This window comes from Dendrobates tinctorius, unplaced genomic scaffold (assembly GCF_039654945.1).
Source record: "Dendrobates tinctorius isolate UK_male_01 unplaced genomic scaffold, ASM3965494v1 ptg000250l, whole genome shotgun sequence".
NCBI classification, from domain to species: Eukaryota; Metazoa; Chordata; class Amphibia; order Anura; family Dendrobatidae; genus Dendrobates; species Dendrobates tinctorius.
The window spans coordinates 594,186-611,972 of record NW_027361917.1 but is presented as its reverse complement, the minus strand read 5'-3'; positions in this window follow the sequence as shown (position 1 = coordinate 611,972).

The window sequence follows — 17,787 nt, the reverse complement described above, 5'->3', positions numbered from 1 at the left end:
ACTTTTATTGTTTTTTTTTTATTTCCAAAAGATGAATTTAAAAGGGAATATATATATTTTTTTAATTTATTTAGCAATTTTTTATAAATTATTTTTACACTTTTTTTTAACTTTATTACACTGTCATGTGTGAGATCGCTGATCTGACACATCACAAATCGCTGTGACAGATCAGCGATCTCACACAGGCACTGCTGTAGGCTTCCTCATGCCTGCGCTCTGCGGGCAGTGAGGAAGCCGGCTCCCTGCAGGCCCCTGAAGGTCCCCGCCGCCATATTGGATCCAGGGGACTGGAGGAAGGGAAGGAGGCCCCCGCAGCAGCGCTGCACATCGCGCTGCTGTGGGGGTCGCAGGGAAGCACGGAGGGAGCCCTCTCCCTGCCAATGCTTCCCTAAACCCCCGGTACACTACGATCGTGTTTGATCACAGTGTGCCAGGGGTCAACGTGTCGGGGGCGGTCCGTGACCACTCCTGACACATAGTGCCGGGTGTCAGCTGTGATAATCAGCTGACACCCGACCGCGATCACCCCGTGAGTGCCGCTGATCGCTATGACGTACTATCCCGTCCATGGGCATAGGGGCCCGGGTCTCAAGGATGGGATAGTACGTCAGATGTCAGAAAGGGGTTAAAAAGCAAATATCAACAATAGCATGGCTCCACCTAAAAAAGTATGCCAATTACAATGAAAGGAAAGAAGCAAAGGCACAACATCAAAGACAACAACGGGCAAATGAGACTCTTGAAGAGCAACAGCATTGTGTGTACTTAGGAAAGAGGACACACAGGGGGAGACAGCTCAAACGAGAGAACACAAGAGCGAAGAGGACAGCACAGTGGTGGAGAAAGAGAGAGCAAACAAGGGGAAGAGCACATGGGGTACACAGGTCAAAGAAGAGATGACATGAGAGAAGACAGCAGATGGGGACATAGAAAGCTCACAGGGGTGAGAGACAGAGCACAGGGGGAGACAGAACAAATGGGACAGAACATGAGATGAAAACACAGCACAGGAAGGAGAGAGACAGCAGACAAGGGGGATAGCACATGGGGTAGACAGGTCGAAGAACAGAGCACAGACGGGAAAAGTCAGCACATGGGGAAGGAGAGAGTGGATAGGTAGATGAGCACATGGGGAGGAGAGATTCTCAATGCTGCAAAGCCTGCCCCCATCGTGACATTACCGCCCTCTTGATGCGATAGCGTTGGGCCTCCATCTAGTTCATTAATAAACATACATAAGTGGCTTATTTTTTCCTATTTGAAACTAATGTGTCGTTTTTAGTGTGGACATTTTTTTCCACCATTCTTACTTGTTGTACATTGTTAAATTGTTATTAGAAAGAAAAAAATATTGAGATTGATATAGCACATGTTGCACATGGTAAGACTTTGTTTTATTGTGTTTTCTAGTTCCATGATATTTACTTTCTGAGAATATGATCATTTTCAAAAATTGTTATGATGTGCTAATGAATAATGAACTTTTTTGATCCTGAAGGAAGGGTTTTTTCTGTGGTGGCTTAGCTTGAGATTCTCCCCTTTTAAATTCTTTTTTTGAATAGTCTGGTAATTGTTGAATAAAGATAATTTAATCAATTTGGCTTGCACTGGTGTATATGATTATGTAATTAAATGTGTGGGAGAGCCCTTACTATAGATGGTAAGTTTGGTAACTAGATGTAATATTGAGAAGTTTCGGTCGCAAGAACAGACTTTCACACCATAATCGGTGACGCATTAATGCTTCGGGCTGGGATCACTTTTGCTAATTGTATAGTTATCAAGTTTTATGGTTATAAAAGGAATTCAAGAGTTCAGGTAAAAACTGTGGCTGATTCCCACCCAACCTTGTCTCTTTGTGTTTTTCTATATGTATAACACTTTGTTTGGATGGTCCCACTAGTGGTGAAGTGCTTATGGTCAACTCATAAGTCTTAACTAATATTTTAAATCCAATAGCCAAAAGTAAAAAAAATCCCATTTTAACCAATCCAAAATTAAACATTAACTTTTAATTGCTACGTTAAAAATATGAGTAACTAGTGCAAATCATATGTTAAAGAGCACATTAAAATTACACTCTGTTCCTAATTGGTCCTATCTTTGCTTAAATGTATCTCATATTCCCAAGTGAGCATTTTAGTGGTAAAAATGTAATTTGTTAGTTACTCAAGGGTTAATAGGTGAAAATAGACCCCGCAATTCTTTTTGCAATTTCTCCCAAATCACTCCCTATGTGTCGTCAGAAATTACCGTTAGTCCAAACGTCAGGGCTGACTACGAAGGAGCACTATTTGGCTTTTTGAGAACAGATTTCACTTGAATAGTATGTGTGACATTTGGGGAGCCCCTAAGGTGCCAGAACAGCAGAAAAAAAACAAAAGTGACACCCATTGTAGAAATTGCACCTCTCAATGAATTCATGCATGGCTGCAGTGACTATTTTGCAACATCCACTCCATGTCTTTTTTATGGAGAATTGCAAATCTGCCAGTTTAGTGCCCATACATTATGCCCCAATACAGTGTACAGCGCAAAAAAATATTGTAGTGCCCCCCATACAATGTGCTTATGTAGGCAAACATCCCATAAGCGTGCTCTCCCTACTACAATAATAACAAACATGTGGCCGCTTACAGTGGTTTAGGCACAGTGGGGCTTACGAGAAGGGGGCATGTTGTGAGTTCATTTTTCCCTTCACTATTGAGGTCTGATGAACTCCCTCCTCTGGTGAAGGAAGGTAGTGAGGCTGATTATCAAACACCTGGGCAGCTAGATTATGACTGGGTGGCTGGAATTGAGGACTGGATATAAGGCTGCCGACGCCCTTCTTCCTGGCTGGTGATTTTCCTGCTGGATTCTTGGAGACCAGTCTGATTCCTGCATCTCAAAGCTAAGTTTTTCTGCTCTGCTTTGTACTCTTCAGTTTTGTTTTTGTTTTGCCTTGTTTTTTGGGAGTTCTGCCATCCCCGGCCGGGTGTGAGCTGAATTCCATTTTTGTCTCTGATCTGTTGATCTTTTGCTCTGTCTTCAGAATATACCTGAGTGCTGATATAGTCTTTTGAAGCCTAGCGACTTCAGGGCCTGTTTTTCCTATCAGTCGGTTGGCTCATTTTGATAGGGTTTTTGCGGATGGCAGACAGCAGCTTTCCTATCCTGTCATATGTAGTTAGCTTGGGCCCCATCATTTGCTCAACCTATCTTTCTATCTGTGTTAGTGTTTTCATCTTGCTTCACCGTCATTATATGTTGGAGGCTGCCTATTGCTTTGGGGTCTGCTCTGGGGCAGTTTAGTTTTTCCCCTTTCTGTCTTTAGGCTATCTAGTTCTCCGGCTGTGATCGAGGGGTCTAGGGCACCGTAGGAACCCCCCACGGCTACTGCTAGTTGTTGTGGATAGGTCTAGGGGTCTGCAATCCGATAGCTGCCAACCTCTCTGGTTTTTCTGGGCTTAGCTGGTATTTTGTTTTTTCCTCCTTCGGTGACTCATCATAACAGAATCACCAGCGATACCGCAGATCCTAGGGTACTCAATAGCAGGAGAGAATTGTAAAAAAAAAAAAAAGTGTCAGAATTTTTTTTTTTTTTGTGTGCATATTTTTTCCTCTATATCTCTGAGGCCGTAGGGGGAATTTTTCTCTCAATGGAGATTAAGCAATTGTCTGATCGTGTGGAGCAGCTCGCTGCTGAAGTGCGGGGAATTTCCGCCTATCTTGCTCATTCACATGCGGCTGAACCAAAGATTCCCACTCCTGATGTGTTTTTTGGGGATCGGTCTAAATTCTTGAATTTCAAGAATAATTGTAAATTATTTTTTGCCTTGAAGCCTAACTCGTCGGGGAACTCCGCGCAGCAGTTTAAAATTGTCATCTCTTTGCTGCGCGGCGATCCACAGGATTGGGCGTTTTCTTTGAAACCTGATGATCCTATTCTGAATAATGTGAACGCATTTTTTCAAGCCTTGGGGTTGTTGTATGATGAACCTAATGCTATTGATCAGGCTGAAAAGACCCTGTTGGCATTAAGCCAGGGTCGGGATTCGGCAGAGTTGTACTGTCAAAAATTCCGAAAGTGGGCGGTCCTTACTACCTGGAATGATGGTGCCTTGGCAGCCCTCTTTCAGAAGGGTTTGTCAGAAACTGTTAAAGATACTATGGTGGGATTTCCTCTTCCCTCAGGTCTTGACGATTCTATGTCATTAGCCATTCAGGTGGATCGGTGTTTACGTGAACGCAAAACTACACGAGAGATGTTGCCACCTGTTGAACAAATGTCTGAACCTATGCAATGTGATAGAGTTTTGTCTAGGGTGCAACGTCAGGAGTTCAGAAGGCGTAATAAGCTGTGTTTTTTTTGTGGAGATGCCTCGCATATTATTTCTGTCTGCCCTAAACGAGAGAAACGTTGTGCACACACGTTTTCTGTGGGTGGTGTTCAACCTAAGTTTCTTCTGGCAATTACTCTGATCTGCTCCCTGTCCACATTTTCCGCCAAGGCTTTTGTGGATTCAGGAGCAGCTCTTAACCTGATGGACTTGGATTTTGCTAAACGTTGTGGATTTCCTATGACACCTCTGCGGACGCCTATCCCTTTGAGGGGTATTGATGCTACTCCTTTGGCGAAGAATAAACCTCAGTTTTGGACCCGGGTGGTAATGCGGGTCGCCCCAGACCATCAAGAAAATTGCAGATTTTTGGTGTTGCATAATTTGCATGATACCATTGTTCTGGGGTTTCCCTGGTTGCAAATCCATAATCCAGTTCTGGATTGGAAATCTTTGTCTGTGGTGAGTTGGGGTTGTCGGTGTGCCCTTAGTGATGCTCCTGTTTTCTCCACCTCTCCCCAGTCGCATGATGTTCCTGACTATTTGGCGGACTTTTATGATGTATTTAGTGAGAATGAGTCTGCGTCTTTGCCTCCTCATAGGAGTTATGACTGTGCAATTGAGCTGAACCCGAGGTGTAAATTCCCCAAGGGTCGGCTTTTCAATTTATCTGTACCTGAGCACGAGGCTATGCGATCCTATATTAAGGAGGCATTGGTGAAGGGTCATATTAGACCATCCTCTTCACCCTTAGGTGCTGGGTTTTTTTTCGTGGCTAAAGAGGATGGTTCATTAAGGCCTTGTATTGACTATCGTGCCCTCAACAAAATTACTGTTAAATATCATTATCCGTTACCCCTGATTTCTGATATATTCTCCAGAGTTAAAGGTGCTTGCTGGTTTACCAAGCTTGACTTCAGGGGGGCGTATAATCTTATTGGCATTAAGCATGGGGATGAATGGAAGACGGAGTTTAATACTCCGGAGGGACATTTTGAGTACCTGGTGATGCCTTTTGGGCTCACTAATGCCCCTTCTGTCTTCCAGTGCTTCATGAACGATATATTCCGAGACTTTGTGGATAAATTTTTGATTATCTATCTGGATGATATTTTGATCTTCTCCAAAAATTGGGACACTCATGTGGAACATGTTCGGACTGTGTTCCGGATTTTGAGGGAGAATTCCCTGTATGTCAAGGGATCGAAATGCCTTTTTGGGGTACAGAGGATTTCATTTTTGGGATTTATTTTGTCTCCGTCAACTATTGAAATGGACCCGGCCAAGGTACAGGCCATTTATGATTGGGTTCAGCCCACTTCTTTGAAGGCCCTCCAGAAGTTTTTGGGTTTTGCTAATTTTTATCGGAAATTTATAGCTAATTTTTCTGGTATTGCCAAGCCATTGACGGATTTGACTAGGAAGGGTGCTGATGTGCTGAATTGGTCTCCGGAGGCTGTTTCTTCCTTTCAGGAGCTGAAGCGAAGATTCACTTCTGCTCCGGTTTTGTGGCAACCTGATGTCTCACTCCCGTTTCAGGTGGAGATGGACGCTTCTGAGATTGGTGCAGGAGCGGTGTTGTCCCAAAAAGATCCTGTGGACATCTAAAATGAATCCTTGTGCTTTCTTTTCCCGAAAGTTCTCCCCATCCAAACGTAACTATGATGTGGAGAATCGGGAACTGTTGGCCATGAAATGGGCATTTGAGGAGTGGAGACATTGGTTGGAGGGAGCCAAACACCAATTCATGGTCCTTACTGACCACAAGAATTTGATTTACCTGGAGTCGGCTAAGCGCTTGAATCCTAGACAGGCTAGGTGGGCCTTGTTTTTCACACGTTTTGATTTTGTGGTCTCTTTTCTTCCGGGCACTAAGAATGTCAAGGCAGACGCCCTCTCTAGGAGATTCCTTGCTGATTCTCCTGTTGTGACTAAGCCTGCTACCACCTTAGGCGAGGGGGTAGTTCTTTCTGCCATCTCGCCCGATTTGAGACGTGCTCTGGAAGAGTTTCAGGAGGACAAACCTGAGCGTTGTCCCAGTGGAAAGTTGTATGTTCCTGACCATTGGAGGAAGAGAGTGATGTCTGAAGTTCATTGCTCTGCATTGGCTGGTCATCCAGGTATTTTTGGTACTAGAGATCTGGTGAGTCGGTCTTTTTGGTGGCCCGCCTTGTCTCAAGATGTCAGGAATTTTGTGCAGTCCTGTGGGACTTGCTCCCGGTCTAAACCTTGTTCTCGCTCTAGTGGCTTGTTGATGCCTTTGCCGGTGCCCAGGAGGCCATGGACCCATATTTCAATGGATTTTATCTCTGATATGCCTGTCTCTCAGAGAATGACTGTTATTTGGGTGATTTGTGATAGATTCTCTAAGATGGTCCATCTTGTACCACTCCCTAAGTTGCCATCTTCCTCTGAGTTGGTGCCCTTGTTTTTGCAACAGGTGGTTCGCTTGCACGGGATTCCTGAGAATATTGTATCTGACAGAGGAGTTCAGTTTGTGTCTAGATTTTGGAGGACTTTCTGTTCCAAGCTGGGAATTCAGTTGTCCTTCTCCTCTGCGTTTCACCCTCAGACCAATGGGCAGACGGAGAGAACAAACCAGACTTTGGAGTCGTATTTGAGATGTTTTATTTCTGCCGATCAGGATGATTGTGTTTCATTTTTGCCCTTGGCCGAATTTGCTTTAAATAATAGAGCTAGTTCTGCCACTTTTGATGTCACCTTTTTTTTGTAACTTTGGTTTTCACCCTTGATTTTCTTCAGGGCAGGTGGAGCCTTCTGCCTGCCCAGGTGTTGACACTCTGGTGGAGAGAATGCACCAGATCTGGGACCAAGTAGTGGATAAGTTGTCTCTCTCCCAGGAAAAGGCCCAGCGGTTTTCCAACCAGCGTAGGACCATTGGTTCCCAGTTTAAGGTGGGTGATCTGGTTTGGTTGTCATCAAAAAATATCGCTATGAAGGTGGCTTCTCCTAAGTTTAAGCCTAGATTTATTGGACCTTACAAGATTTTGGAGATTATTAATCCAGTCTCTTTTCGGTTGGCTCTTCCTGTCACATTTAAAATTCATAATGTGTTTCATAAGTCCTTGTTGAAGAGGTTTGTTGAACCAGTAGTTCCTGTGGTGGCACCTCCTGACCCTATATTGGTTGAAGGTAGCATGGAATATGAGGTAGAGAAGATACTGGATTCCCATCTGGCTAGACGGAGACTCCAGTATTTGGTTAAGTGGAAGGGTTATGGTCAGGAGGATAATTCCTGGGTCTCTGCCTCTGATATTCATGCTGAAAGATTGGTGCATACCTTTCATCGGGCTCACCCGGATCACCCTGGTGGCATGGATGAGGGTTCGGTGACCCCTCCTCAAGGGGGAGGTACTGTTGTGAGTTCATTTTTCCCTTCACTATTGAGGTCTGATGAACTCCCTCCTCTGGTGAAGGAAGGTAGTGAGGCTGATTATCAAACACCTGGGCAGCTAGATTATGACTGGGTGGCTGTAATTGAGGACTGGATATAAGGCTGCCAACGCCCTTCTTCCTGGCTGGTGATTTTCCTGCTGGATTCTTGGAGACCAGTCTGATTCCTGCATCTCAAAGCTAAGTTTTTCTGCTCTGCTTTGTACTCTTCAGTTTTGTTGTTGTTTTGCCTTGTTTTTTGGGAATTCTGCCATCCCCGGCCGGGGGTGAGCTGAATTCCATTTTTGTCTCTGATCTGTTGATCTTTTGCTCTGTCTTCAGAATATACCTGAGTGCTGATATAGTCTTTTGAAGCCTAGCGACTTCAGGGCCTGTTTTTCCTATCAGTCGGTTGGCTCATTTTGATAGGGTTTTTGCGGCTGGCAGACAGCAGCTTTCCTATCCTGTCCTATGTAGTTAGCTTGGGCCCCATCATTTGCTCAACCTATCTTTCTATCTGTGTTAGTGTTTTCATCTTGCTTCACCATCATTATATGTTGGGGGCTGCCTATTGCTTTGGGGTCTGCTCTGGGGCAGTTTAGTTTTTCCCCTTTCTGTCTTTAGGCTATCTAGTTCTCCGGCTGTGATCGAGAGGTCTAGGGCACCGTAGAAACCCCCCACGGCTACTGCTAGTTGTTGTGGATAGGTCCAGGGGTCTGCAATCCGATAGCTGCCAACCTCTCTGGTTTTTCTGGACTTAGCTGGTATTTTGTTTTTTCCTCCTTCGGTGACTCATCATAACAGGGGCATTTGGATTTGTGAGCGCAGATTTCACTGGATTTAATTTGAGAGGGCGGAAGCCATGTCCCTTTTTCAGAGTCTATGTTCTACCAGTAATGTGGGAACCCCCTATATTTCCAGTGTCAGATGACGGACCTGAGTGGGGACTGGTTTTGTGCGGGATAAGTTAGTGTTTTAATTGGTAACATTTTAGGGTACATATCATGTTTTGATCGCTTCCAGAATAAGGCTTAATCACATTCTTGCATTCTACGCTGAGCGCTTACCTCGGGGTTTCCGTGTAAATCCCACAACAATGCGATTCAGATGAAACACCCAATGGGGCAACTCATCATAATTAGGTAGATAGAGACACTTTTGACTCTTTTTGCCATTTGTTCCAGTGGTATCCATCTTTTTAAGACTGCACAGAACTGTGGTCAACCATAATTGAGCACTATAAAGATGCCTAAAAAAAGTGACACCACCAGAATAGAAACTAGACGGAGTTCAAAGGGACTCTATCTGTTTCATAAGTAAATGGTTCCATCGGGGGAGTTTGTCTGAATCGTGTTTTGGGGGATTTACACAGAAACCCAGATGTAAGTGCTCAGCAGAGAACACAGTATACACACGTGGTCAAAATTGTTGGTACCCCTCATTTAATGACAGAAAAACCCACAATGGTGACAGAAATAACTTGAATTTGACAAAAGAAATAATAAATCAAAAATTTATGACAATGAACAAATGAAAGTCAGACATTGCTTTTCAACCATGCTTCCTCAGAATTTTTTTTAAAAATAAAACTCATGAAATAGGCCTGGACAGAAATTATGGTACACTTAACTTAATATTTTGTTGCACAACCTTTTGAGGCAATCACTTCAATCAAACAATTCCTGTAGGTGAATACAGTGATACAAGATTTATATAGTTTGTTATAGTTTTCTACTTTTACAGACTAAAATCAATATTTTTCCAAAAAATAAATTTGTTTGTCATATTGTGGGAACTGTAATTTTTTTTTATTTTTTTCTTGCCAAATGAGCCATACTACAGCTTCTTTTTTTTTGTGAGACAGTTTGGGGGTAATTTGAACCTTAACTTTTTTTTCTGTTTATCATATTTTTAAAGACTTTTTTCACTTTCTTTTATACAGTATTTATTAGTCCTTTTAAAGTGCTTCAGTCTGCATCATCCAATCACTTGTGCTTTACACAGCAATGCTATAGTACTACTATGTGTAGTGAAAATCATAGTCTATTGTGAATGTCATCTACAGTGCTCATTCCCATTGCGAAGCAATATGATAAAAAAAATTGCACTCACCCCAATGTTTCTCTGTGGTGCAGCTCGCATCTGCTATTATTTTCTCATGCCAATTCGGCATGCGAAAACAATCACAGCATGCTGCGATTGTACCTGAGAATCGGATCACATGCACCCATACTAGTCTATGGGTACATTTGAAACATCACATTGTACTCTGATATCACCCGGGCACGATTCCCCCTGATACCAGCAGCAAAAGAGATGGAGAAATAATTTTCTCCACCTCCTCCTCAGCTATAATAAGACCCTTTTATTGGAGAGGATGGGAGCACAGAGGACTGACACTCAGCTTACGCTGGCAGCAGATCAGGAGCCGAGTGTCATTAGTATATCGCATCCATTTATGTCTTTTGAGAAAATCATAGGATGGCATATGCTAATGGGACCCCGACCACAGGCTGGCTATCACAGGAGTACGTTATGACAGGCACGGGGGTCTTCAGCAGATCATTAGCTATCATAGCAACCCATCGGCACCTCGTGATCGTTTCATGGCTTTTCCAGGTTGAATTCTTTATTTGCAATGTAAAAATAACAATAAAAGTCACACATCGCTGCCTCTTTGACATTCCCCTTACCTGCGTTTTGACCTGGCTGCAGTGGTAGTGTTACACCTATAACATGTGACCACTGAAGCCAATCACAGGGCTCAGAGGTAATGCTGATGTAGTTGAAACAAGACGATGAGGTGAGGCATTGCTGTAATTTATATTAAAAAATAATATTTAACCTAGAAAACCCCTTTAACGTATTTTTCTTACGACACCGCATAAAACCCAAAGACATAATGAATTTGTTAATTTTAACTACCTCCTCCATTGCAATATAATGCAATAAAAACCAAATTAAATTATACCTTAAAAACATAAAAAAGGAAATCCTTATGCTATAAGGTCAAAAGAAAGACAACAAAATATATAGATTTTGAAATACTACCATAAAATCACTGCATTCTGTAGGCCAGTATAGAAAGTTAATTTAAGGGGTCAATGAAAGCTTAATGTAAACTAAATTATATTGATGGGTCTGTCCAAAAATAATATACCGTGTTATTTCTAGTATACAGTAGGAGAAAAGGAGATGTATGATATAGGGATACACCATTTAGTAATCCTTTAATCCCTGTGTTCTGCACCAAGGTCATAACTGTAACCTTCAGCATTCCAGCTGTTGTAAAACTACTACTTCTCACTTTCCCTGGCACCTAAATACAAAATATTTCCAGGGCATTTTTGGAGTATTACAGACTTTTGATCCTACTGTAAAAAGTGTAAAGGTTGCACCCAGCTCCTGGAATTTGAGGGGATCCAATAGGTCAAGATGCCCCATTATAAGATACCAGTGCAGGGAACTTCATATGGTGATTTGTTATGAATGGGTCACCGAGGAGGAAAACAAGACCAAGCTAAGTCACAGAAAACCAGAGAGATTGGTAACTACGCAGATTGCAGACCCCTGATCCTAACCACACCACTAACAGCAGCCGTGGAGCGTACCTACGATGATTCTAGATGCCTCATGACAGCCGGAGGACTAAATAAGCCTAAAGCAAGAAAAGGGGAAATCTAAACTGCCCCAGAGCAGACCCCAAAGGAATAGACAGCCCCCACACATGTACTGACGGTGAGACAAGATGAAAGCACAAACAAAGGTAGGAAAATAGGCTGAGCAAACGATGGGGCCCACACTAAGTAGAAAAGACAGGAAAGGAAAGATACTGTCTGCAATCACGCCAAAAAACCCTGCAAAAATGTCCAACACTTCTGATAGCAAAAAATACCCTGAAGACACTAGACTTCTCCCACTATATCAGCACTCTGGCATATTCAGAGAACAGAGCAAAAAGAGGCCAATCTAATAAGGGACAAAAAGCAAGCTAGCACATACAATGACATAAGAGTGGAAATTCAGCACAGCCCCAGCCGGGGCTGGCTGACCACACAAACAACTGAATAGACCAAACCAAATCAAATGAGAACATAAGCAGTGAACAACTTAGCTTGAGAAGGCAGGAACTGAGCTGGAAACTAAGACCTCAGGATTCAGGAAAAAAATCACCAGCATGGGAATAGTGACTCGGCTGTCTTAAATCCATTCTGAGACTTCAGATGTCCAATCCTCTTCCTCATTATCAGGTGGAAGGTCTCTGCTAATTAGATCAGCTTCACTACCTCCTGCCACCACCAGAGGGAGCCCGGAAAGAGAACTCACAACTCCTCTGTCAGCACAACCAGCTCCCTCACCAGAAACCAGAGACAGACCAGAAAATGAGTTCACAACAGTGATCGGGACATCTTGTTCCAGATTTTTCATTGGGCTGTACGTCCTCTGATTTACATCTCTGTCATTCACAACCTGCACATGATCCTCTACGAGACGTAACACAGTATATCAGTTTTGCCTGGGTTCCAGAAAAAAAAACTAATGTGTGGTTATTGCAAATGAAGCCTTAAGTAAAAAAGGGCAATGAAATAAAGTAGTAAACAAATTGGTTTATATTGGCTCAGTAACTAGATGTCCAGTCTGTGTTTAGTTTGAGAACAGCATCTACTCCTGCATGTTGTGAATATATAATTGACTTTAATATGAATATTCTATGCTTGTCAATGGACTATTTTCCGCGTTTCGCAATTCCCAGAATATATCTCTTGACTAATGTAAAATTAGAAAAATGTGTGGCCGAGATTTTTCCTTTTGGAGAAGAATACTTTTTTTTTTCCCATTTAACAAGCCTGTTTTAGTTTAATAGTCACTGAAGTACTTTATCATTTTTACAGTGTTTTTTGTCGCTCGTTTCTACCATATTTCACTTTCTATCAGTGTATTTTTCCAGCGTTGAATCTATGCTTTTTTAGGTCTACCTAGAAGATTTTCAGTGACATCATTTGAACAAATATGTTGTTGTTAACATTGAGAAACCTCTTTGCTTGCAGTTGTATATTTTATTTGGCTAAAGCTGGACTCATGTCTAATACATCACATGTTCATTGGTGATACTATTTAAGATGGAAATTCCAAAACTCACAAATACTGAACAGCCAAATGTTCCAATGTTGGACTAGTATACTAAACATGCAATATATCTCCTCCTTTTCCAAACAGAAATAGATTTCTCTTAGATTTGTTTGATAAATTTGACCTAAGATTTCCATTTGGAGTTATTGGAGTTCCTACTGTTTTTCTGTGTGTTGGTGGGCCAAGGCCTAATCACCCAAATCTCCCAAGGAGGTAATAAATTACAGCAATGAGATGGGTCTTTGTATTTCTACGGCTGTGGAATAAGGCGAATTCGCAGCAGTAATTTTTGACAGGCTTGAATTTAATTCATTGTTTTATGACAGATGGTTAAAGTGTACATGTTCCCTCAGCTGATTTATGATCATTTGGGTCTAGAGGATTCTATAATTTACAAGTAATGTGAAAACAGATGGATGGACAGACACTAAAGTGTTGTCTGACCTATGTGTTCTCACCACTGCTTACAAATGGCATCCATATGCGAGGTAGTCTGTTAAAGTGAGATCTTCATTAACACAGTCTTAAAATCTCATGACTCATAGAAATATCTCTATTTGATATACACAAAAAGTACATAGATTTTTTTTTACCATTTTCCAATAATGATTTAATAATTAAAGTTTCAATAATGTAACAGGTCTTTTACTTAAACCTGAGTATAAGTATATTAGGAGTGTTATTAATAGGTTTAACCAAGGTTGAGATCACCTTGACCCATGGTGATGCTTTTTTTCTAAACAAATCAATGCAAATTTATTGAAAGGCAATATTTTGGGTAGCTAAAAATATCTTGATTTTGGATTTGGGCAGGTTAACATTTCTGGTGGGTTACGATTAGCAATGGACTGTGATTTTTCTGACCTGAGCAATGCTATTCTAATTATCTAGAATAAATATAAGATCCAGACTTTGCGTCTTAGGACTCAGAGCCATGTGTCATCAGCTGTGAAACATCTGAGTAAAAACCACATTTTTTTGCCCATACTGTAAATTTGCTCATGTGGGAAAAAATATAGATTCTCAGAGAATGCTATGTCATGGTAAAGCTTAAAAAATGGCACTGTACGCCACTATTATCATTATGGTGACCTTTTTAATGTGCCGATTTATTTATAATATATTCTTTATTTAGTTAATTTCTTGAACATTTCAAATAAAATAAATATGAATCCAAAATGATTTCCAATTTCTGATTTTTTTTTTTTGCCTCTCAAAAAACTTTTTTTTTGTTTTTTTAGGTAAGAGCCTGGTCTCTTTTGTTGGACAAACTATTACTAAATTGACTCAAATATATATTTTTTTTATTTTTATCATTATTTTCTTAACAGTGCAGTTTGGAACAAACAGAAAACAGAAAAATTTATTTTTCTTTGCTTAAGTTATTTATTGGTTATATGTTCGACCTGGAGCATTTTGAAAGTGGTCACAAAAATCTTTGTGGAGACAGGCATACAATTTGGCAATCGAAATTCTTGATTAAATAAGTGGACACAAAATACAATTGAGGCACGAAGGAAGACATAAGGAAGTCAAAAGAAAGTAAACTTTAATTAAATGAATCCCATGACATGCAGCGTCTTCTTCCTCCTCCAGAGTTGGTGCAGGGAATGGAGGCAGTAGTGATGTGTTGCCTATGATGGTCATGCCGACATGTAGGTGGCAGCCTTTGATACGCCATTGGTGTGTATAGGTACTGCAGTGAAGGGAATCAGTTGCTATCTGTGCCACAATACAGTTCAACTGAATGTGAATGTATGTCACATTCAGCTGAAATAGACGTCAGTGGGTCTCCTTCCTTTGCGAGCCTGGTCCTGGTTAGAGATGAGTGAACCTTTCAAGGTTTGTTTTGGTTCGGATCGGTGAACATGCCGATGTTCACAGAACACTTAGATGAACATACCCGAACCCCATTGACTTTAATGGGATGCAAAACCAAACGCATAGACAACACCTTCAGGGAGGCCAAAAAGCAGTTAAAATAGCTAAAATTAGGGGAAGACACCAGGAAAAGTGTAATTAATTGACTCATCAATTGCCCTATACTTAAATGCTTTAAAAAAATTGATGTTGGCTCCCCTGTATTTTTGATAACCAGCCAGGCAAAACTGACAGCTGGTGGCTGCAACCCTCAGCTGTCAGCGTTAGTAAGACTGGTTATCAAGAACAGAGGGGTTCCCAAACTGGTTTCTTTAATATTTAAATAAATAAATTTTAAAAATGGCATGGGGTCACGACATTTTTGACAACCAGCTAACCTAAAGTTGACAACTGGGAGCATTCTTATTTGCGGGGTTGATGTCACCTTTGTATTGTCTGGGTCTCCCGGCAGCTGTGAGGCCCAGAAGCCTCATATGAAACTTTCAGGGACATTTTAAGGTTACTGAAGTTTCCAGCTCCTGTGTCAGTGTGAGCCTGCTATCCTTGAGAGAAGTCACATTAGTGACTGCTCTCAAAGTTTTCAGAATCGTCATTTGATATTATGGATTATCTCTTCACTTCAGACAGGTGAGGAATATGGTTATTTATTATTTTAATTCATTTACAGGCGACATTAGTTTCAGTGGACTGGGCAATGACATGATACTGCACTGCACTAATTATATATGGGACTGACATCTTTATATTTATCTATTCTATGTGTATATACTGTATCTATTCTATCTATTCTATTCTGACGGGTCACGCTGTGATTTTATTGTATGCGGCAGATGAAAGGATGGGTTTTCAAGGACATGAGTGAGTAAAAACCAGAAAGCACTTGCATGGTCCAAGTGATGTGCAATTTTTTTTTCACACCCATTGACTTGCATTGGTGAGTCTTGTCCGAGATATGGGACAATTACAGCATGCTACATTTTTTCTAAATCTGAAATCAGCTAAGAAAAAAATTGCAGATGAGCATGGACTCATAAATATACATTGGTCAGAGTGCAATCTGATTTCTTATTAGATTGCTCTTGTCTGTTTTTCTCGCAGATCAGTATGAGCCCTAATAGCCCCACACACGTCACCCCTGCCAGATAATGCGGTGCGCGTCAAGATCTTCTAATTTCTGTTTGGTAACAGCCTATGTAGGTTCATTATGTGAATGCCCTACATAGGCTGATGACAACATGGGACATCACTTTAGCCCTTGGATTACTGTCGGACCTGGGGTGTGTATATTGGGTTAATTTAAATAATTCAAAAATGTGTGTTTTATTTCAAATAAAGTGTTTTATTCTCATTGTGTTTATTTAACTCTTTATTTACAGGTTTAGTATTGAGGATGTCTGGCTGACACCTCTTCATAACTAAACCCAGGGCTTGGTGTCAGCTACAGCTGCTGACACTAATCCCTAATCCAATTACCTTGATGTGACTGCACCAGGGCATCAGGAAGAGTCTGGGCTAAGTGCCAGAAATAGTGCTTCAAATATGATAGCATGGAAATGTCCATTTAGGTCATCATACATTCCATATTTATGTTTATTCCTCCAGACGCGTTTTCTCTTGTTAGATTCCTCAGGGGAGACTATATCGCTCATGCAGATTCATGGCACTATGCACAAAAGTGCATAGGTGTGCAACAGGTCAAAAACATGACCCCTCAATTTTTATGCATAGTGTCATGAATCTGCACCAACTACAGTATATAGTCTCCCCTGAGGAATCTAACAAGATGAAACGCGTTGTGAGGAATGTACATTAACATGGACAGGATGATGACAGAAAGTGTCCTTTGCATGCTATCAGGGACAAGGTACTAGGTCTTCTAGACTTCTAAAGGTGAGATCGTTATTATATAGAATGTGTGAATGCTACTGAATACCATGTTTTGTGCTGCTCCTTATCTATCATTTTTTTCATACTAATCCTTTAGTATTGTATTTGCTTGCTTATGACCTGACTCAGATATATTCTATGATACTATTTGTCGCCATAATATGTCTAGGCCCTTTTAGAAAGCATAGTACACTTATTATGTTTCAGGCATATTTATAGATTTTTGCTTTGTTTTCAGAATGAATATCCCTAGGGTTTTACTTGTTTGTTAGTGTTCTGGGGTTTTAGCAATATTGATTAAAGGTTAATTTTTAATATTACCACTTTTTCTAAAAATTCTCTTATATACCAGTGGTCTCTTACATCTATACCCATCTACTGCTTATAAGTTAATGCTATATTTAGTCGTCACACAGCCCCCTCAGGGCATAATATTAGGTCCCCACACATGCCACGTAATGTCAAAATATTACGTCTACACACATGCTTCAGATGGCACAGTATAATGTACACACATATGTTGCTTAAGCACAATATTATGTCCCAATGCTGCAAGAGAACACAAGTGACCAGCACAGCAGCACTATGCCGGGATATCAAAGTGGCGCTGACTCCAGGATCACAGGTGCCAAACCATATGAAGAAATGCTGAGTAAATGTCCAAATCCAATGTTCAAAGAAAGCAATGGCACTCACTGTCCCATCAAATGTCCTTTATTGTGGATTCACATAAAAACAGAGGCAAAGGAGGTTGAGGTGCAGACGCACAGGACGACGGCTATTTCGTGTTGGTATGCACTTCTAGAGGACCCGTCCTGTGCGTCTCCACCTCAAGCTCCCTTGCCTCTGTTTTTATTTGAATCCACATTAAAGGCCATTTGTTGGGATGGTGAGTGCCATTCCTTTCTTTGAACATTGGATTATGCAATATTATGTCCCCACACATTCCTCATAGGACATGGTATTATGTTCCCATAGCCAACTAAGGGCACAGTATTATGTCCCCACACATAACTACGTAGGACAGAGCATTATGATGCTGCACATACACCTTAGGAAACAGTATTATGTCATCACACATGCCAATTAGGGTATAGCATTACATCCCCACTCATGCCTCTTAGGGCACAATGTTAAGTCCCCACACAGGGACTCCCCACAGCAGAGGGAA